General features: G+C 34.4%; 1 protein-coding gene across 1 annotated transcript in view; it reads left to right on the top strand.

The window, feature by feature from the left end:
- The window catches only part of LOC145723448 (uncharacterized), a 1,060,322-nt gene that overhangs the window by 801,195 nt on the left and 235,538 nt on the right, over nt 1-23,589 (top strand). The gene's annotated exons all lie outside the window — the stretch shown is intronic.

Raw genomic sequence — 23,589 nt, 5'->3', positions numbered from 1 at the left:
CTGAATCATTATATTGTACAGCTGAAACTAAAATAATACTGTATGTTAATTATACTTCAATAAAGATGTAATAAACTGTTATAAAAATAACCCTTGTCATAATATCTACAGTAAGCAATTGCAGCATTTTGTAAGAATTAAATATATTGCCCACAATTTAGAATGGGAGAGAAAGGAGGACTGAAGATGTTAAGTCATTCATTCATTTATCAAACATTTATGTTCTGTTATATGGCATGTACTGTGTTGGATCATGAGCATTAAAAAAACAGGTAGGATGTCTGCCTTGAAAACTCTTATATTTTAATGGAAAAGATTCATAACCAAACCTGTTTGGCTAATTTTGATGAATGTTAAAAGAGTGATATATAAGATTATAGCTTTGGTAAGAAGAAACTTTCCATGGGATGGATTGTGTGTTGAGCAAGGGAAGAAAGGATTGCTTTAGAGATGGAGTGACTCTCAGTCTGAATCATGAACAGTGGGTCAGTGTAAGGTATTCCAGGTGGGGGGTGGGGAGATAGCTGTGCAAAATCATCAATTCATTAGAGAATTTAGTATATTCAAGGAACTTCAAGATGTCAGAACAGTTATAAAATACGGTGTTGGTTGTGAACAGTGGCATTAATCAGTCTCAGGTTAATAATACAGAAACCCCCAAAAGGCTTTCAACAGAGAGGAAATAATTTAGGGAATTAGATACAGATGTTAGAGGGCAAATTCAAGATAAAATGAGATGACATTAAAAACAGGTAGTAACTCTTGGACTATGGGAACTAATAGAAGCAATTAATGTTATAAGGGTGGAGAAACTTGGAAGAGGGTACCTGTGAAGTTGGGGCTCAGATTTCTGAGGGCAAGTTGCTGCTCAGCTGATGCTCATACCTTTGAGAGTGCATGATAAATTAGTTTTGGAAAACTGAAGAAGCTGGAGGGAGAAAAGCAGGACATTGATATTCCCTATTTTCTGTTTTAAATTCTTAGTGCACCTTTTGTAGCGCCTGAGAAGAGATCAGTGAGAAAGTAAAAAGTATATTTTTAGTGTCTCCAGGCTTAGCATTCCAACTAGGAGACACCGTTTGGAATGGAGTAAAATAATTACCATCCTGGTTGGCTTCATTGGTCAGTCAGCATTCAAATATGCCCTCTATGTATTTTAACTTTCATGTCATGCCAATATATTTATGTTTCCACCTAACAACATGTAATAATCTTTTATGCAAAAGAAGACTGTTTCTACAATCTTTCTTTCTTTCTTTTTTCTTTTTTTTTTTTACTGTTTCTACAAAAGTGTGAGAAACAAAATCCTAGCAGTCACAGCATGATCTTTGGGGACCACCAGTCCTGGTGTCCATCTGCAAGCAATGTAAATTTCCCCACTCATTCAGTCACAGTGACTACAGGATATTCTGTTATTTAGGAGATTAAGTTAAAAAGCTAAATACCACTAGGAATTCTTATATAAAATGATAAGAGTAAAAGACAGAAGAGTAGTTAACATAAATAAGAATAATTATTATAAACCTGTGTGTGTGAGAATGTATATATTTTTATGTATATACACAAAATACAAAAGGAAGAAAATGTACATAACTGCAACAGTTCTTGTTTGTATAACAGATAAAGAGGCTGTGATTAACTGACGTAGTTTCCATCTTCAACCACTGATCTCTTGGTTAAGTTTCACCCAGTTAGCACTTTAATTGGTCTAGTTTTCTTATCTGCTTGGGTAATACAACTGTTGTCACCTGCCATGGAAACAAAGACCTTCAAATTAGCAGTGGCCAAAATTGTGACGATAGAAGACCAAAGTTGTGTGAGTGGAATATTAGAAGCAAATGCTATTACCAGCCTTTGATTCTTGGACTGATTTATTTGAGCTTGGGCTACACTGCAGCATATAACATGATTACTCATAATATATACTTAATTCTGAAAGACAGAAACATACTTTCAGCATGTTCTCTCTCAACTGGTGCTGTTGAGTCATTCTCTCATGCCATCATCTTCTAAGGGATACAGTTAAGACTAGCGAATTCCATAGTCAGAAGCCAATTTTAAGACTCATTTTGATATGAAATGAATTTCTTGACAAAAAAACTTTGGGTAGAATAATAAAGCATAAGTAAGTAACTCCTTAATTTCACAGATTTTGATACTGGCAGAAGACTTGTGAACATGAAATGCATGTTCATGGTAAGCATTACATGTTTATTTTAGTGACATAAAGTAGTTGACATCTCCATGTTGAAAGGGATCCAGTATAATCAGTCTACCACCAGGAGTCTGGCTGTTCCCTCTAGAGATTTGTGCCATATTGACAGCTCTATATTAGGTCAACATTTTTCCTTTCTGTTGGCAGATAAGGTACTCAGGAGTGGTGGCAGCAAGATCAGACTCAGTGAGGAAAGTTGACTTTTGTTGAGCACGTATTTAGACTCCTTCTCTGTTACCATGACCATAGCATATTTGGGTTCATTAAAGAGGCACCAGAATGGCTGGGAAAGGGGCTTACTGATGTTCACAGAGAATGTATATTATCCACCTCCTTACACATAGATGAGCATTCAGATGAAATCAAACATTGTAACATCTTTGTCCTTTTCTAAAAATTTATACTTAGTCATCTTCCAACCTTTTAGTCTTCCATCTTATTCTTTTTTGTTCCTGACAATAAAGCCAAACTGTTAGCCATCACCCATTAATTTGTGCAGATCCATATTTCTAACCATTTCTTAGTATAAAGTAGATAACTTAAAATATGCTCTTCCAGGTTCTGCTTATTGGTAATATTTCTCTTCACTACTGTCTTTCAGGGAAGTTCTTGTTTGAGGTTGTGGTGTTGTAGGCATCCAGGTCTGGTTGATACTAGTATAGAATGAAAAAAAAATGTTAAACAAGCAAAACATTTTTATTTTTAATCAGCCAATGGTACTTATGTACTTTAAGGTTGTTAAGTGTGGATTGAGGGAAGAGAGAGGATGTAACTCTAGGAGTAAATGCTCCAGGAGTCTTGTTCAACTTCTTGTGCTTCTGGATCCTTCACCACTACAACCAGTTTCTTCTTGTATCTGATTTGTACTTGATGATAGACTGTTGCTATAAATGGCCAACTTTTTGGTTTACTGAGTCAGATAGGTGTGTCTACACTTCATGATAGGCTACTGAGATCCCATTATCACTTGGTGTCATGTGTCAGGTATTTGGTCTCTGTCAAGGGCTTAAAAACAAGACAGCAATAGTTTTTCACAAAGAGAATAGTTACCTTCAGTAGATTTCATGGTGTTGCAGAATCTTAGTCCTAGAATCACAATGCATAGTGCAGAAGAGGAGACTTGGAGCTCAGAGACAACAACTTAAATAGCATAGATGGTCTGTGAGAGCAAAAGGGAGCTTGAACCCCAGAGGCATAAAGATCTTTATAACCCTTGAAAAACATTATTTTCTAGTAGACTATTAGCCATTAAACTAGGTTGAGTTAGAGAGTAATGCAAAGTGTTTGCTTTTTAAAAAAAATTTAGAGAGTAACATGAAGTATTTGCAATATAATAATAGATTTGGGAGTGAGGAGGATAATACTAGAGATAGGAAATCTAGTTAAGGTATTTTTTGCATTAGATCAAGCCAGAGATGGTAAGGAAATGAATATGTTAACTTACTTGGTGAAAGGAATTTTAAGATTAGCCTGAATTATACAAGTGGGCCCCATGTAATCAGAAGGGTCCTTATAAGATGAAGGTAGGAGTGCTGGAGTTAGAGAAAGATATGAAAATGCTGCACTACTGCCTTTGAGAATGTTCAGAAGTGGCCATGAGCCAAGGAATGCAGGCAGCCCCAGAAGGTGGAAAAGGCAAGAAAACAGATTCTCTACTACAACCTTCAGAAGAAATACTACCGTGCTGACACCTTGATTCAAGCTCTGTGAAACTTCTGATCTTTTGAACTGTAAGATAATAAATATATGTTGGTATAAGCCAAAATAATTGTGATAATTTGACACAGCAGCAATAGAAAACTAATATAAAGTGGAAAGAGCAATAGGGAATAGCAAATCTTCCAGCTACCAATATGATTTTTAGGAAATGTGAGAGTGCTACAAGGCCTGGCTCATCATCATCTATCGTTTCAGTTAATGTAAAAGTGTGAGAAATTTAATGAAGAATTTAAGTAGTTGTGAAGTTTGAAATGAATTTGAAGGGAATTTCATGATGGTAGGGGTGAGCAGAAAAGAGAAAGTTCATGTTGATGCAAGAAAGGATAGGTCAGTGGTGGATTCCATTTATAAAATGACCAAAGATAACAGTAATGTGTAGCATTATATTAAGTATTCAATCATATCTTTAATTTTAGGATTTTATTTTTAAAATTTTGTAATGTCCTTGCACAAAACAATTCTCCAAAGCATAGTTGAGTTATTCTGTGTTCATCTAATCCCCTGTTGTGTTTTCTTATTTTTCTCCTTTTGGAGGAAAATTTTTAAAAATTAAAAAGAAAATGGCTGCACAGGATAAAAAAAATGGCCATATAGTTTAGTTTCTTATGATAAGGAAATGCACAAGGAAAATTATTTAAATACACACACACACACACACACCCCATCCATACCAAAAAGCAGAATACTGCAAGTGCCCCAGAAAACTTTGTCATAGCGTATTTATCATTCCTCTAAAAGATCACCAGTTTAATGATTTCCATTACTGATTTTTTTGGTTGATTTTGAAATTTATATGAATGAAACTGTCAGTATATATTATCCTGTAGTAGTAGTAGTAGGGGGCTTTTTGGTTTTTATTTTATTTTGTTTTGTTTTTTTTTCTCCAGCTTGGGATTATTATGAATAATCCTGTTATAAACATTTTTATGTATATCTTTTGTGCACAAAAAGAAATACATATTTCTTTTGAGTATGTACCTAGGAATAGAACTGTTGTGTAATAGGATATTCAGATTTTAAGATTTGGTAGATATTTTGAAATAGTATTCCATAGCTTTATCAACTGGCACACCCCCATTAGAAGAGTATGAATGCTAGTTCCTCGCATCCTCATTAGAAATTGTTAGTTTTGTTGTCATTCTTAGCATTTCTGTTGGATGCAAAGTGGTATTCCTTCAAGGCTTTACTTTCCCCAATGAGTTAATTTTTCATGTTCATTAACCTTTGGATATTATCGTTTATGAAATACTTTTTCAAGACTTTTGACTACTCTTAAAAATAGTTGCCTTAATTTTTAAAAATTTATTTTAGGATGTTTTAATATATTGTGGATGAGTCATTTGATGAATGTTTGTATTGCAAATATATATACATATGTATTTATGTATAATTTAATACTTAATACTTTGTCCATATTTTCCTTTGTGAGTAGTGTTTTTAATGTCCAGTTTAAATAATCCTTGTCTATTGGGGCACCTGGGTGGCTCAGTCATTAAGCGTCTGCCTTAGGCTCAGGTCATGTTCCGGGGGCCCTGGGATCGAGCCCCACATCAGGCTCCCTGCTCAGCGGGAAGCCTGCTTCTCCCTCTCCCTCACTTGTGCTCCGTCTCTCTCAGTGTCTCTCTTTGTCAAATAAATAAATAAAATCTTTAAAAAAAAATCCTTGTCTATTCTAAAGTTATGAAGATATTCTTTTATGTTATCTTTTAAAAGATTAGTATTCTACCTTTTTTAATTTGTCTGAAATTTCGACTGAAATTTATTTTTGTTTATATTGTGAAGAGCAAGATTTATTTTATTTCCTATGTGAATATTCAATTGACTCAACATAATGTATTGAAAATTCCACCACTATATTAAGGATCATAAATTAAATTTTGCCATAAATTATTATGTATGTGTGGGTTTGTTTCTTGACACTAATCTATTCCATTTGTCTCTTTGCCTTTTGCCAAATCACCCTATCTGCATTATTTTAGCCTTATAGGAGCTCCTAATTATCAGATAGTTTAAATCTACTAACTTTGTACATCTTTATTAAGATAATCTTGGATCATGTTGGCTCTTCTTGGTTCACTGCAGTGCCATACACATTTTAGAATCAGCTTGTCAATGTCACACACATAAACATACATACATAACTCCTATGATTTTGGTTGTGATTGACATTAATATGCACATAAATTTGGATAGATTTGCTATATATACACCTAAAATTTTTTCAGTCTAATTTCCAATCACTCCTCTATGTTTTTTGAATGAACTACATCTACAGTACCACACAGAGAAGTAGTTGCAAATGTAGCATCATAGCATTTCTACTCATGAAATTGTATAGAATTAAAAATTGAACCTAACAATCCACTAGTAGGTTGTAGGTACTTGATTCATATTATAATTAATAGGTTAAAAAACAAGTCAGCACTGATGTTAAAAACTTTAAAAATGTAAACATTTGCAAGTAATAATATCGTATTTAAAATGTTTATGCTTTTGCTCTTTCTGTTCTTTCCTTCTCTTCTGTCTTTTCTGCCTCTTATAATTTCTACACTATAATTTTCCCATGTAATATAAAGAATAATAGACTTTAAATCTGATAATCTGTATTGTGGTCCTGGCCATATCTGTAAATGACAGGACTTGGAGCAATGTACTTACAATTACCTATAAAATGTGTCCTTAGGAACATAGGCTATGGAATTAAATTGCCTGTGTCAAATCCTAATTCCACCATTTACAGCCAGGGAAATGTTAACAAGTTATTTAGCTTTTCTGTTCCTTAGTCCTTGTTCTTTCATCTGCAAAATAGAGTTGATTATGTATGGGGATTAAATGAGTTAATACATATAAACTACTTTGAAGAGTACCTGTAATATAGTAAACATGAATAGGTGTTTGTTTTCAATTATTATACCTATTTCTTCTGTAGTGCTATTTTTAAAGTGAATTATTTTATGAAAATATGTGAAAATAATTTGAAAAAGCAAGAAGTGTCATACAAAAGTAAAACTTAACAATCATTTTATTTTATAGAAGTTACTCTTATCAGTAGCCCAGATTGTCTATATATTCATCCTTTTTCACCATTAGAATAATTTTGAAAACTATCAATATTTTCACTACACACACACACATATAATATGTATTGTGCATATATTATCAAAAGATTTGGAAATGTCTTCACAGACTTCATAACTTATTATCAGATAACATACTTTTTTTGTTATTCTCACTCTTCTTAAGACTATACTCTTAGCAAAATTCAAACTTGAAGAGGTTTGGCACTTGGGTTATAGGCCAATGTGCTTGGAAAGAGGAGAAATTGGATCACTTACTTATTACACTAACTTTGTGGCATAGACTTAAAATAAGTTCAGTGGAGGATGAGAAACAATTTCAGCTGTCTGATCAAATTTGAAACTCATAAATTTTAAGTCAAATTGAAATATATATTTGAATGACAAGGAATGAAATTTACATCTTAAAAGCCCAATATTGAAACTCTAGACATAAAATTCAACCTTGGGTATCCTTAACCCCATTTTTAATAAAACCTTGAAGAATAGCAATTTCTAGGATGTCTAACATAAAATGTCAAACATTATCTCCATTAATAAATGCTCTGTAAAGAAAACTCAGATACACACACACAAAATTGGTCAGTGTTAACATGAAATAAGCAAAAAAACTACCCTTATAGAATCTGTGAAAATATATAAAGATTAATTTATATTCATTAGTAAATAAATCTCTTAAAGAAATTTTCTTTTTTTTTTTTTTTAAAGATTTTATTTGAGAGAGAGAGAGAGCACATGAGAGGGGGGAGGGTCAGAGGGAGAAGCAGACTCCCTGCCGAGCAGGGAGCCCGATGCGGGACTCGATCCTGGGACTCCAGGATCATGACCTGAGCTGAAGGCAGTTGCTTAACTGACTGAGCCACCCAGGCGGCCAGAAATTTTCTTTAAGAAGGAGTACTAAATACTGTTAGAATTTTGGTACAGTGACTACTTAATGAAAAATTCATAAGAAATTATTCTAGGGCGCCTGGGTGGCTCAGTTGGTTAGGCAACTGCCTTCGGCTCAGGTCATGATCCTGGAGTCCCGGGATCGAGTCCCGCATCGGGCTCCCTGCTCGGCGGGGAGTCTGCTTCTCCCTCTGACCCTCCCCCCTCTCATGTGCTCTCATTCTCTCTCTTTCAAATAAATAAATAAAATCTTTGGAAAAAAAAAAAAAAAGAAATTATTCTATACATAATAGAAATATTTGACCTTTAAAGTCTGGACTAATGCTATTTAGTTGAAATGTAATGAAAGTCAAATAAAAAACTTAGATATTTTTGATAGAAATACCTAAAACTAAAATAGAAACATAATGTGATTAATATTTATTATATATTTTATTTAAACAATTATATGTAAGCTATTATTTCAACATGTACTCAGTGTAAAAAATTGATATGGAGATATTTCACATTTTTTTTAATTCATCTGAAGGTTTTGAAATCCAATGTATATTTTATATTTAGACCACAGCTGAATTTGCAGTGGCCACATTTTACATGCTCAATAGCTACATGTGACTAGTGATTACTGTGTTGGACTGAACAGATCTAGATGGTATGAGAAAATATAGGTGAGGTCTATACAAATGGTGCATATAGCGTACAGAGGTAGTCATCTGATTTTTGGCAACTTTTAGCCCCGAGGCAATTTTTAGCCCTTAAACATCCCTGCCAGGTAAAAAGTTTTCAAGATATTTATATCTTACTTTTTATGAGACATGTATGTGATAGATTTTATGTTCATTACTCCTTAAATTTCCAGCATATTTTATAAAATGTCAATTTATCAGCCAATCTTTAAATTAAGAAAGCAGAAGTGAAAGCAGAGGGAGCTATTTAATAGTAAGAATTAAGGGCTATCTTACCAAAAGAAATGCAGGATATAGAAATCAGAAGACTACCTTTAGGAGATTTGATGTATAGGCCACTCATGAAGGTCATCTCCAATTATCCCAGTTATCCACATAATTAATGGAATTTCTAACACCTGGAGCAATGCCACTTTTCCTGACACGGGGGTAAGAGCCAAAGCAAATTAAACCCTGGACCTTAAAGACTGACCTAAGAGGTGATACATGCCACTTTTTGCAGAGTACCTTGACCAATCCTAACTTTGGAGTAATGTGACATGCAATTCTAACATGTACAGAAAGGAGAAGTGTTTTTGTGAACAGCCCCAAGAATGACCACAGGACATGATAGAAGCCATGTTAAATAAAATAATGGCAGCCAATTTTAATGACTTGATGAAAGTCACATATCTCCAGATTGAAAAGATACACTTAAGTCCTAAAAGTTTAATAAGTATTAATTCCATATCTAAATACGCAGTGGTAAAATATATCAATGAGAAATAGTAGAAGAAACTCTAGATAGGGACATTTGGGTGGCTCAGTTGGTTAAGCGTCCAATTCTTGATTTCAGCTCAAGTCACGATCTCAGGGTTATGAGGTTGAACCCCTTGTTGGGCTCTGCGCTGGGCTTAAGATTCTCTCTCTCCCTCTCCCTTTGCCCCCTCCCCCGCCCCTCTAAAAAAAAAAAAAAGAAAAACTCTAGACAGAAGAGAGATTATCTACAAATTGATACAATGTTTGATACAAGACTGGCAGAAGATTTCTATAAAAACAATACCAGAAAATGTATATTTAAAGGAACCCAAAGGGAAAGGTTCTAACAAGCAGTTATGAACACAGGTTATGGTAAACATACTGGTAATTTGTAAATTTGATTAATTGGCTTGTTATTGGGAATGCTTACTTGTGTGTGACTAAGCTGGCTTCTCTATAGTGCTCTCTTTGTAATGTGTCAATTTGGCTAGACAAAACTACATTTCCCCCAATTCCCTTCCCTATGTGTTTCTAGTTAGCCTGGGTGAGAAGAGACATTTTTTTTTTTTTTTCCATGAGATTTTGGCAATCAGTAGTGAAGTAAAACACTTTTTTTTTTTTTTTTTTTAATGCTTGCAAGTTTGGGGAAGATGTTTATATCTCACGCTTCTTTGCTTATCTGGGAGGTTACCTCATTGAGGTGGGAGAGTTTGGGCCAACAACTGATCTACCTCTTTCAGCTTCTCTGCTTCCTGGACCAGCTGTGTACTTAGCACTGTAAAGACATGCTCCAACTTCTCCTTCAGGACACCCAGATTCCACCTTCTAAATTTAGGACACCCAGTTAACAATGTTGGAGATGATAAGAAGATGAACATGAATCTCCAGTCTTTCTTTAGGGATTCCAGATTGCTCGTGGTCGTGGATCCCAGCTCATTCTCCTGGGATTAAACTTGTCTCTACTCTCCCCTTATTTACATATGATTTCATATTCTTTGGACTTCAACCTCCAGCATCAGACATAAAGACAGCAGCTGTAAAGAGATAGTTTAACCTCTGCCACAATTGCATAATGTCAAATCCCTTCGATGCTTTGCTCACTTCATATGTAGGAGTGGTTATGTTTCTTTTATTGAACTCTGACTAATACAAAATTTGGCATTGATAGTGCTTCTGATAGAACAGAATCTTAATTATGTGTTCTTTGAATTCCTTTTACGCTATCTGAAATTGACCTAAGATTTAATGGCATTAATGACTCTTCAGTGATAAAGAACACAATGGTAGCTTATGACATGCAGTGGTAAATTACTACCTGTTGATAATTAGTGCAAGTGTCTATCTCCAAAAGGTAAAATTCCTGGTGACAAAGCATTTTGCCATAGGAAATGTTAGTAAATATAAGGATTATATTAGCATCTCATAAGTGCACTAGAGAACATGTGGTAAGAAGATCTTAAGCGCAAGGCCTTAAGTTAGTTCTCAACTTGAGGCACGTGGGTGGCTCAGTTGGTTAAGCATCTGACTCTTGCATTTGGCTCAGGTAGTGATCTCATGGCTAGTGGGATCAAACCCTGTGTCAGGCTCTCGGCTCAGTGGGGAATCTGCTTAAAATTCTCTCCTTCTGCCCCTTCCCCCACTGTACTTTCTCTCTCTCTCTCTCTCTCTTTCTCAAATAAATAAATAAATCTTTAAAAAAAAAAAAGTTCTCAACTCAAGATCTGCATAGGGGACCTGAAAACTTCTGTGACTACTCTAAAGCAAGCACTTATCTTTTGTAGCCATGAGGCAGAGATTTCTGAAAACAATATCCAAAATTGAATCCTGCAAGTGGCTGGCTTACAAGCAAATTTTATTTCTAAACATGTAATATATCTCAGGAAGGGATAAGATTTTGAAAATCAGAATGCACCCATATGGGCAGATTCCAATGAAGCTAGGGAGGGACCTTGAACTCTTAAATCTTACTGAAATTTCTTTGCCTGCAGAAGCAGCCCTTCCATACTCTCCATATGGATGATACTCTTCGCTTGCCTGAAGACCTGGTCCCACAAGAGATTGCTAATCCTCCTCAGTACCTATTCCCACCACATTTTCCTTACTTCTATATCTATAACAAGACTGAATTCCCAGCATGCCTTCAACAGTGAGATACAAATGCGAACCTTAAGAAGATAATGTTACATAACAACAGAATTGCATGACTTTGCCAATTTAAAGTAACAGAAATCTGTGGATGCTAAGGATATGAGATCAGAGTGTAAAGAATATAAGTTGAATTAGCACACATTTATTGATATGGCATCATAAACAGAGATTCTAGACTCAGTGGGTAGGAGGAGCTGGTAATAACTTTAGTAGTTTGCTTGCTTGGTTGACTGGATTACCAACCCAAGAAAGACCTATAGTAAATTTAAATGTCAGAAGGTATTTAGAAAGGTATCCAAAGGCTTAGAGGGGGTTGGAATGATAGAGTGGTTTATCATGCAAGACCTGCTCTATTTATCCCCTCACCTGTCCTCTGTGAATTATAGAGGCTGAGAAGTCCCACGATATGCCATCTGTGAGCTGGAGACCCAGGAAAACCAGTGGTGTAGTTCCAGTCTTAGTCCAAAGGCCCGAGAACCTGGAACACTGATGCTCCAGTTTGAGGGTGGGAGAAGACTAATGTCCCAGGTTAAGCTATTAGGCAAAGAGAGAATTCTCTCTTACCTTGCTTGTCTTTTTTATTTATGCTTCCAACAGATCTGATGAGGCCCACCCACATTGAGGAGAGCAATCTACTTTATTCAGTCTACTGATTTGAATGTTAATCTCATCCAGAAATATCCTCATAGACACACCCAGAATGTTTAACCAAATATTTGGGCACCCTGTGTCCCAGTCAAGTTGACACATAAAATTAATCATCACATTCATATATTCAATGATTATAATCTAATATCAGTCTCTTGAACTTACTTGCTTTCAAATTTATTCCCTTTACAAGCTGGAGAGTTCCTCAAAATTAGGTACTCATTTTAATTCACATTCATCTTCATATTCCCAAAGATGTGAGCAAATTAGATAGAAGGAAGCACTTGATTAAATGTACCTGAGGAAAACAGAAGAAAGTACATATTAGGTTCCAGAGATAGAATCAGGCATTCTCACTTGCTACCATGTCACTCATTGACATTAATATTAACATTAATTAATAGAAAGGAGTAGAGTTACTTATACAAGAAGAAAATAATTTCTGATATTGGTAAAAACAAACACAACCTCTTAAATATGTTATGATGTCAAAACGAATAGGAGTCAAGCATGAACATTATTAGAGATTTGAAAAGTGGCATGTGAAATTCACAAAATGCTAGTTATGGCAACCCCTTAATTTGCTATTTAGCATAACTAAAAACATGTTTTTTGGGGGAGGGGCAGGTCGTATGAGTTGGTTTTCCCCCCTCCTAATTGTGGCCTTGGAGGAGCTACTTTCTCAGCTACTTATCTATCAACTGACTGTAATAATAGTTTTCTGAGAGTTGGATGAGGATTAAATAGAGAACAATGATTTTGTTTAGCAAAATTAAAGGTGTTTTAATTGATGAATGAAAAAAATTGCTCTTGAATCTTGAGTGGGGTGAAGGACACCTCACAAACCACCAAAGCAGAGTAACACAAGCTAAAACGAAACAGATTTAGAAAGCAGAAAAATAAGGGCTTGCTGAAGACACTCTATATTACCTAGATATCTTTACTAACAGTAAATATAAAAAGTAGCTTGTATCTCTAGGTTATTAGGAAAATAAATTATGTAATTATACAGAATTTTGAAAAATATGTTAAATACTTCTCAGGATGCTATTTTTATTTTGCCTACATGCCAACACCTCTTTTTCTATTTTTTTCTTGTTTATGGTATATTTCTAATCTTTAACTTGAAGAGGTTGATGATTTTCTTATTTATAATACCTTCAAGCCTCCAGTTAAAGGATCTGGCTTCCAGAATCAGATTGCCTAGTTGTATGCACTTTCTCTTGAATGGTAGGAGTCATGTCCTAGGAACATACAATACCAGGACCAAGAGCAATCGATAGCAACCCAAGCCAGGAACTAACTGGCACAAAGATAATCAGAATGTAATCAATAGTGTGCGATTTCTCTTCCATAGGTTTCTAATTTTCTTTTACCTTGTCACAGACATGTAACAATCACCATTTCAAGACAGGGGTGGATTGACCAGAATGGATAAAGTTCCCAAACTACCTTTGTAATCCAGACATTTAAAAATTGAAGAGTTAGGGCTATCATTATTTCATCAATGAAAATTTCAGTTCTGCCTTCATTTTTTTTTTTTTTTTGCCAAATCAAGAATAAGAAGACTTTTTTCATTAAACATTATTGCTTTACGTCTGACTCTTGATTTTGGCTCAGGGTCGTGAGATCAAGCCCCAGATCAGGCTCCATGCTCAGCATTCTGAGTGTTCTGCATCAGCATGGAACCTGCTTAAGATTCTCTCTTTCCGGGGCGCCTGGGTAGCTCAGTGGTTAAGCGTCTGCCTTCGGCTCAGGTCATGATCCCAGAGTCCTGGGATCAAGCCCAGTATCTGGCTCCCTGCTTGGCGGGAAGCCTGCTTCTCTCTCTCCCACCCTCTCTGTTTGTGTTCCCTTTCTCGCTGTGTCTCTCTCTGTCAAATAAATAAGTAAAATCTTAAAAAAATAAAAAAAGATTCTCTCCCTCCCTCTGCCCCACCAGGCTCGCACATGCACTCTCTCTCTCTTTAAAAAAATAAATTCAAAAAATTATTGCTTTAGATTTCCAATGAATAGTGTTTCTTAGCTGCTCAGCTCAACCAACAGTGGGAGAGTGTCCAACAATACTGATAGTCTAGATTAATGAAAATTGACACATTTCATAGTCAATAATTTATTTTATACTATAAGCATTTTTAATATATTGCACTTTTTGGTGAAAGAAATCAGAACATGTGGTAGGTGTTCAGCGTAATATTTCATTTATAACTCAAACCCTAAAAATTAGGTGTCATTGCCATTTTACAGAGGCATAAACTGAAGTTCAGAAAAGTTAAATAACACATAGAAAGTTTTACACCGGGAATCAAATGCATATCTGAAATATCTCAAGTGGATAAATTTGTAGCCTTTTATTGTCTTACAATCTTACAGTTAGTTGTATTTATGCCAATTTCTTTTTACACCATTGGCTTGATTTTATAATTACTCAAGTTGAAATGAAGTAAGTCATCTATCTATCATCACTATGACTCCTGCATTTTCTGCAGTTTAGTACTTGTCTAATTGCATTCAAACCCATTCAGAGGCTTTTCTTTTCTTTCTTTCTAAGCCATTATTACTTAGATAGTCTCTCTTCATTAGGCTGAATAAGAGTGCAGATTTTCAATTCCTTGGAGAAACTCAAAGCTATCTATCCCTTTTAACTTTTTATTATTCCTTCAGAGTCTTATTTTTTACCACCTGGCAGATTTCCAAGGCCAGAAACGTTCACTTCAGACATGATTTCAGATTCTGAAATAAAAGTCATACCTGGAAGCTTAATATAAGAGAAAAGAGAGGGAATCTGGAAGGGTTAGGGAAGTTTCCATGCACTAACTCATTCAATTTTGGGATCAACACTTTGTATTAAGTTTTGGTTTTCTTCCTTAGCAGAGCATCTAGTTTACAAAAGCAGTTTCTATATACACAGTTCTTACTTATTTTCTGGATTAGTTTCTAATACTTTTTCCATCCATTTCTATGAATCAAATCTCCTCAGGATTTCTTCCACAGTTCTTTTCTTTATGTCTAGACCTCCTCTTTTTTAGCCTTCTCTGACTTTTTCTTTCATTGTGCCTATCATCTCTTTTCACTGCAGCTGTTAAGTTAAAAAAAAAAAATCAAAGCTATTGATGTTGCTATCTTTCTCCTGTCACTTTCATCAGAAAAAATGGAGTTCCAATGTGCAGCATCCAGTTGCTTAGCAACAATATTTTCAGCATCTCTGTTAGCATGAAGAGTGTAAAGCTGTGTCTGCTAATGTGGCTGCGTTACAAAAAAGAGCATAGTTGGAGTGGAAATAGGAAAAAATAAGCCCTGAAAAATTCAACAATCTAGGATATAATGAATGCAGAAAAGGATGAGCATTTTTCAGTGGAAACTTTCTTTTTACCCCATTGCATGTCACTTGCAGAAAAGTTCATTCTCTAAAGCAACACTTCAGGAGTTATGCAATCAAAAATACCTACATGACTGTTCTGCATCAAGTTATACACTGCCAGATTACTTTACTTTCCTGTCCATATATGTACAATTCCAGGAACAACTAACTTTACTATGAATGCGTTAGGCACAAGCAACAGTAAAAATTTTTAATTATAGCTTTTCAAAGTTTGTTACCCTTATTTGTTTTAATGAACAAGAAATGATGGCTTTACTATGTAAGTGTGCAAATGCATTCCTATTGTTTTTGTGACTGTATTTTAATCACACCGCATCTTTTCTGCTCTAGTGGACACATGCATTTTTTCATGTTTGACATCTTTATAGTTGGCTCAATTTCAAATAAAATACTTCGATTGCTTTATATTTATGTTGTTTATGTGTTTGAAAGTGAAGAGATGCTAGAAAACCTGACAACTGAAATTCATTATCAACATAATTAAATGTAAAGTTATTCTTTCAATTAGAAAATAAATATTTAAATATGCTTTACATTTTGCTACCTCATCATTTAAAAAATATATTTATTGCATACCATTTTAGAATCCTGTTTTTATCAGCTCATATGACATTTATTTACAAGTTTACAGAAAACTAATGATAAATTTATTTAAATATTTGAATTTAATACATCTTAATATAATGTATGATATTCTATTGTGGCAAGAATTGCAGAAGCTGTTATCTTGTGTTCCCATTTCTACTTTGACCTTTATATGCTTTGTAGCCTGGAACATGTTTTTTAGGAGACTAAGGTTCTGCATCTTTAAATGAGAGTAAGATTTCATAATTTTAGTTCTACTAGAAAAATTAAAGTGAGATAATGAATGCAAAACACTAGGCATGTCTGATGTGCAAAAAATATTCAGTAATTTAAAGCTATCGTTGTTTAGAAATTTTCATAAAATAAACTACCTAACCAGATGGCTTTTTTTCCACTTTCTGCCTTTTTTATATAAATGTATTTTTTAACCACTAAGTTGTGTTGAGAGTTGCAGCATTCTTGACATTAAATGTTTAAATATATAGGATCCAAAGAAGCAGATGAAATATGAATAATTAAAAATCTTAATAATAACCAAGAATATTGAATGGGTCGACATTAATATTTATTAATATTTTTGAATGAAAGTATAAATAGTAGACTATGGACAACATGATCATAAAGTTCTTTATTTTTATAATTATGGCTTTTATTTTCTTTTACAGAAGGAAGTCTTCCACTTAAAAAGTAAAAATTAACTTTCTATTCCTAATGATTAGCAAAAAAATTCTCTCCAAAGATCACAAATGATAATATGGAAATATTGTAAATGGTATAAGTTTATAAGAATGTAAAGAAGAGATATAAAACCAGAACTAACTGCCATTTAAGAGTTCATAGGCCAGTGTCAAAGAGGTTGCTGCCTGTGTTCTCCTCTAGGATTTTGATGGTTTCCAGTGTCATATTTAGTTTTTTCCTCCATTTTGAATTTATTTTTGTGTATAGTTTAAGAAAGTGGTCCAGTTTCATTCTTCTCCCTGTCACTGTCCAGTTTTCCCAACACCATTTGTTGAAGAGATTGTCATTTTTCCATTGGATATTCTGTTTTGTCAAAGATTAGTTGACTATATAGTTGTGGGTTCATTTCTGGGTTTTCTATTCAGTTGCATTGATCTATATGGGTTTTTTTGTGTCTGTGTGTGTGCCAGTACCATACTATCTTGATGACAGTTTTGTAATATAGCTTCAAGTCTGGAATTGTGATGTGCTTTGGCTATTTGGGGTCTTGTCTGGTTCCATACAAATTTTAGGATTGTTTGTTGTAGCTCTGTGAAAAATGCTGTTGGTATTCTGATAGGGATTGTAGATGTGTAGATTGCTATAAATGTGTAGATTGCTTTGGGTAGTATAGACATTTTAATAATATTTGTTATTCCAATCCATGAGCATGGAATGTCTGTCCATTTCTTTGTGTCATCTTCAATTTCTTTCATCAGAGTTTTATAGTATTTAGAGTACAGATCTTTTACCTCTTTGGTTAGGTTAGATACCTAGATACTTAAGTATCTTATGTGTTTTAGTGCAATTGTAAATGGGATCGATTCCTTGGCAGGAGTGGTGGTGGGAGGGGGATGGACTAAATGGGTGATGGGTGTTAAAGAGGGCACTTGTGATGAGCACTGGGTGTTATATGTAAGTGATGAATCACTAAATTGTATTCCTGAAGCCAATATTACACTATATGCTAGCTAACTAGAATTTAAATAAAGAATAAAAAAAATAAAAGAGTTCATAAGCTGGAAGTAAGGCTGAGGAGTTTCTAGTTGAGAGTAAAAAGTGAGTACTATCTGTCATGAAGGAGTCAACTGAATATGTGCCCCACTGAAGGCACTTAGAACTTTGAGAAAATGAACATGCAATATAGAAAGTAGAATTGACATGTAAGATTAAGAATAAAGAATCAGTTGGAAGTCAATATATAAAATATCAGACTACTGTATTGCTGATAACTTAGAACACTTTGCAGCCAGGCAAAAATAATAGTCTCTTACAAAAAAAAACCAAAAACACAAACCCTCAGGATTTTGACATTTAAGAGTTTCCAATGCAGTGGACATTTTATTTTTATTTTTATTTTAAAGATTTTATTTATTTATTTGAGAGAGAGAGAGAGCAGGAACAGGGGGAGGGGCAGAGGGAGAGGGAGAAGCAGACTCCCTGCTGAGCAGGGAGCCAGGACCCCAGGATCATGACCTGAGCTGAAGGCAGACACTTAGCTGACTGAGCCACCCAGGCAATCCAACTCCTTTTTTTTTAAGATTTTATTTTTATTTATTTGAGAGAGAGAGCAGGGGGAGGAACAGAGTGGGGGGAGAGGGAAAAGGAGAGGGAGAGAGAATCTCCAGCAGACTCCACACTGTGCATGGAGCCCGATGTGGGCCTTGATCCCAGAACCCTTGAAATCCAGCAACGTGATGCCCCCAGCTGTGTTTTTGTTTTTCAACATTTCCTTGGTGATTTGGGGTCTTTCCTGATTCCATACAAATTTTAGGATTGTTTGTTCCAGCACTTTGAAAAATGCCATTAGAATTTTGATCAGGATGGCATTGAAGGTATAGATTGCTCTGGGCAGCGTAGACATTTTAACAATGTTTATTCTTCTGATCTATGAGCATGGAATGTTTTTCCATCTTTTTGTGTCTTCTTCAATTTCTTTCATGAGTGTTCTGTAGTTCCTAGAGTATAGATCCTTAACCTCTTTGGTTAGATCTATTCCAAGGTATCTTATGGTTTTTGGTGCTGTTGTAAATGGAATCAATTCTCTAATTTCTCTTTCTACAGTTTCATTGTTAGTGTATAAGAAAGCAACTGATTTCTGTGCATTGATTTTGTATCCTGCCACATTAGTGAATTGCTGAATGAGTTCTAGTGATTTGGGGGTGGAGTCTTTTGGATTTCCACATAAAGTATCACGTCATCTGCAAAGAGAGAGTTTGACTTCTTTTTTGCAAATTTGAATACCTTTTATTTCTTTTTGTTGTCTGATTGCTGTTGCTAGGACTTCTAGTACTATGTTGAACAATAGTGGCAAGAGTGGGCATCCTTGACGTGTTCCTGATCTTAAAGGAAAGGCTCTCAGCTTTTCCCCATTGAGGATGATATTCGCTGTGGGTTTTCATAGATGGATTTTATGAACTTGAAGAATATTCCCTCTATCCCTATATTCTGAAGAGTTTTAATCAGGAAAGGATGCTGTATTTTGTCAAATGCTTTTTCTGCATCAATTGAGAGGACCATATCGTTCTTCTCTCTCCTCTTATTAATGTGTCCTATCACATTGATTTGCGAATGTTGAACCACCCCTGCATCCCGGGGATAAATACCACTTGGTTGTGGTGGATGATCCTTTTAATGTATTGTTGGATCCTATTAGCTAGGATTTTGTTGACAATTTTGGAATCCATCTTCATCAGGGATATCGGTCTGAAATTCTCCTTTATGATGGGGTCTTTGCCTGGTTTGGCGATTAAAGTAATGCTGGCCTCATAGAATGAGTCTAGAGGCTTTCTTCTGTTTCTATTTTTTGAAACAGCTTCAGTAGAATAGGTATTATTTCTTCTTTGAATGTTTTGTAGAATTCCCCAGGGAATCCATCAGGCCCTGGGCTCTTGTTTTTTGGGAGGTTTTTGATCACTGCTTCAATCTCGTTACTGGTTATTGGCCTATTCAGGTTGTCAATTTTTTCCTATTTCAGTCTTGGTAGTTTATAGGTTTCCAGAAAGGCATCTGTTTCTTCCAGGTTGCTTAATTTATTGGCATATAGTTGTTGATAATAATATCTAATAATTGTTTCTACTCTCAGCTATAGACAGATCATCTAAGCAGAAAATCAACAAAGAAACAAGAACTTTGAATGACACACTGGACCAGATGGACCTCATAGATATATACAGAGCATTCCACCTAAAACAACAGAATACTCATTCTTCTCAAGCACACATGGAACTTTCTCCAGAATAGACCACATACTGGGTCACAAATCAGATCTCAACTGATACCAAAAGACTGAGATTATTCCATGCATATTCTCAGACCATAATGCTTTAAAACTGGAACTCAGTCACAAGAAAAAGTTTGGAAGAAAATCAAACACTTGGAAGCTAAAGACCACTCTGCTCAAGAATGTTTGGGTCAACCAGGAAATCAAAGAAGAACTTACACAATTCATGGAAACCAATGAGACTGAAAACACATCGGTCCAAAATACCTATGGGATACTGCAAAGGTGGTCCTAAGGGGGAAATACATAGCCATCCAAGTGGAAATACACAGCCATCGCTCAAAAAAAAAAAAATAGAAAAATCCTGAGTTCACCAACTAACTTTACACCTTAAAGAACTGGAGAAAAAGCAACAAACAATGCCTAAGCCAAGCATTAGAAGAGAAATAATTAAGATTAGAGCAGAGATCAATGAATTAGAAACCAGAAATATAGTAGGTCAGATCAATGAAACTAGAAGCTGGTTCTTTGAAAGAATTAATAAGATTGATAAACCACTGGCCAGACTTATCCAAAAGAAAAGAGAAAGGACCCAAATTAATAAAATTATGAATGAAAGGGGAGAGATCATGACTAACACCAAGGAAATAGAAACAATTATTAGTGAACATTTTATTTTGACCAATTGGCCAAAGGTGAAGATCTCTGGACCAGCCCCAGAAAATTACATTTGCAACCACGTTTATTTACTCATTCTTATGTATGTGTAGAATAACATGGTATTTTAGGATAACTTGAAATACAAAACATATAGTTCAAATTAAACAAAATACAATCTTCAGAGAAACATAAGAATAAAAAAACCCCTAGGGGCTTCTGGGTCGCTCAGTTGGTTAAGCGTCCAATCTTGAATTCACCTCAGGTCATGATCTCAGGGTCCTGGGATCAGGCTCCATGTTGGGCTCCATGCTCAGTGGGGAGTCTGCTTGAAGATTTCTCTCCCTCCCCTCTGACCCTCACCCCTCTGTTCTCTCTTTCTCTCTCTCTCTCTCAAATAAATAAATAAATCTTTCAAAAAATAAAAAAAATAAAAAACCCTAAGACATTCTTAGAGATATTAATGGAAATAGTGTATCTACAATGAGTAAAGAATATTAAAAATAAGTAATAATAAAACATTAACCTATTTTATAAATTGAAATTCTGGTAAAATATGTAGTTTAAGTTGATGAAATATCTTCAAAAGAAGAACAGAAAGAAAAAGAAATATATACAACTAAGACTAGAAAACATGAAGATACAATCTAAACTTTAGAAATCCAATCTGACATGTAGAATATCTAGATGGAAATAGAAATATAAAATTTTCAAAAATAGTAAAAACATTTCCTAGAGCTGAAGGATGAGCATATTAAATTATATTGAACTTAGTAAATGCCTAGTCCAAAAACTAAATAATATGCTTATTGACATATTATAAATTTTCAGAACATCCATGATAAACATATCAGAAGTTTCAGAAGGTGAAAAATATTATTGATAAAGGAATGACCTTCAGAAACTTTGCATGCCATGGGGCAATTAATTCAATAGCCTGAAGGAAATTTATTTTAGGTTAAGGATAATGTGTCCAGCTAATCTGTTAATCAAGTGTTAGGAAAAATGAATAATATTTTCAGACATGCAAGGTCTCAGAAATTTCATATCCTACACACTCTTTATTAGGAAATTTCTTAAGGATCTTCTTTTGCAAAATATAAATGTAAACCAAGAGAGAAGCAGCACAAAACCTGAGGGGGGAAAAAAAATCTATGAGATGTTTAGTATTTACAAAGAATAATTGTCTTAGATAGAAACATAAATATTTAGGGCACCATGATACAAAGATCAAGGAACAAAGAGGAGTCCGGAAATTTTTATATCATCCTTGACAATATGATAGGACTTAAAAAGCTGATAAAGATGTTAATTCTAATTAAAAAAAAATAATGGGAATTTAAAACTCCAGGAAACACAAAATCCTGTTTTAGAAAAAACACAATCCTTGCACAATACTTGCCTGTTAAGTGATTATTTAAAAGTCATTGTAACATAAAAACAGGTATTTTGAGTGTATTGTGAACACTTAGTGGCAACCCATAGACAAAGTAACAAATACACAACTGTACATAAATGATAGTAAACCTGACAATGTAAAAGTAGAAATAGAAAGGAAAAAAGAAATAATAACCTTGCTTAATAAAGTTAGGAGTCCATATATGCTTTCAAGAAATAATGGAAAAATAAATTTTTAGCATTTATATATAAAATGAATGGGACAATTAAAAATCATGATATAACAATAATGCAAAGGTGAAAGAGAGATGATTTATGATATATCCTCAGATATTATATCAGGGAATTAATAGAAAATGCCTAAAAATAATTAAGTCAAGAAATAGTGATATAAACATATGGTTTAGAGATATATATTAAATAAAATACCTGAAACATGAAATGTTTCCCTGAATTTACAAACTAGGTAGGGTGAGAGCCTAGGAGCTCTTGTTTTTCATTATTAGCCCATCTGAGATAACATTTTTTCATCAAGTGCACACATTATTTAATAAGTTTATTTGCATATATTAATATAAATATATGAAGAAAAAATTTAGTTTATAATTGTAATTTTTTGTTTCTGTATTTTTTAAAGATTTTATTTATTTGTTTGTTATTTGAGAGAGTGAGAGAAGGGGGGGAGAGAGGGAGTGTGAGCAGGGGAGAAGCAGAAGGAGAGGGATAAGCAGACTTCACGACTTCACGCTGAGCACAGAACCTGACATGGGGCTCGATCCCATGACCCAGAGATCATCACCTGAGCCCAAATCAAGGTCACTCAACCAACTGAGCCACCCAGGCATCCCTGTTCTGTATTTTTATAGTCAATAAGATTACATGCACTTCTTAAAAAAAAAAACAGAAAACAAAAAAACTTGAGTTTCTTAGAATTGGTGAATAACTTATAGAGTATAGTTTTTGTCTATAAGATTTAAGATTATCGAAATTAAAAATTTCAACATAAATACACCAAAAAACTGATAAAAGATATTATAAAGAAAAGCTACAGGACACATCATACTTAATAGTAAAAGACTAAACTCTTTCTCCCTATGATCACAAAAAAATCAAGATATCTATTCTCACCGTCTCTATTTAATATTTTACTGTAAACCTTAGTGCAGTAAGGTAATAAAAAGATATCAAAGACAAAATTTTAAAGAGATGTATTAAAATTAGACTATGGTGATAGTTGCACAACTTTGTAAATATTCTAAAAACCTTTGAATTGTATATCTTAATTGGGTGAAGTTCATGGTATTAAATTCTATCCCAATGAAGCTATTATAAAAGGAGAGGTGAAGCTTCCTTCATTTTTATAGTCAATATGAAACAATAAGTAGAAAATCCTATTGATTCCACCCAACACTACAGAATTTGCATAACACTATAGCAAGATGGCAGGATACATAGTTTTGAAATAGAGAATTGCTTTGTGCAATTAGCATTAAAAATATTTTCAGATA

The sequence above is a fragment of the Leptonychotes weddellii genome, chromosome 9, assembly GCF_054177405.1.
Source record: "Leptonychotes weddellii isolate Sample4059 chromosome 9, ASM5417740v2, whole genome shotgun sequence".
In the NCBI taxonomy this organism is placed as follows: Eukaryota; Metazoa; Chordata; class Mammalia; order Carnivora; family Phocidae; genus Leptonychotes; species Leptonychotes weddellii.
This window is presented reverse-complemented; position numbering and strand designations above follow the sequence as displayed.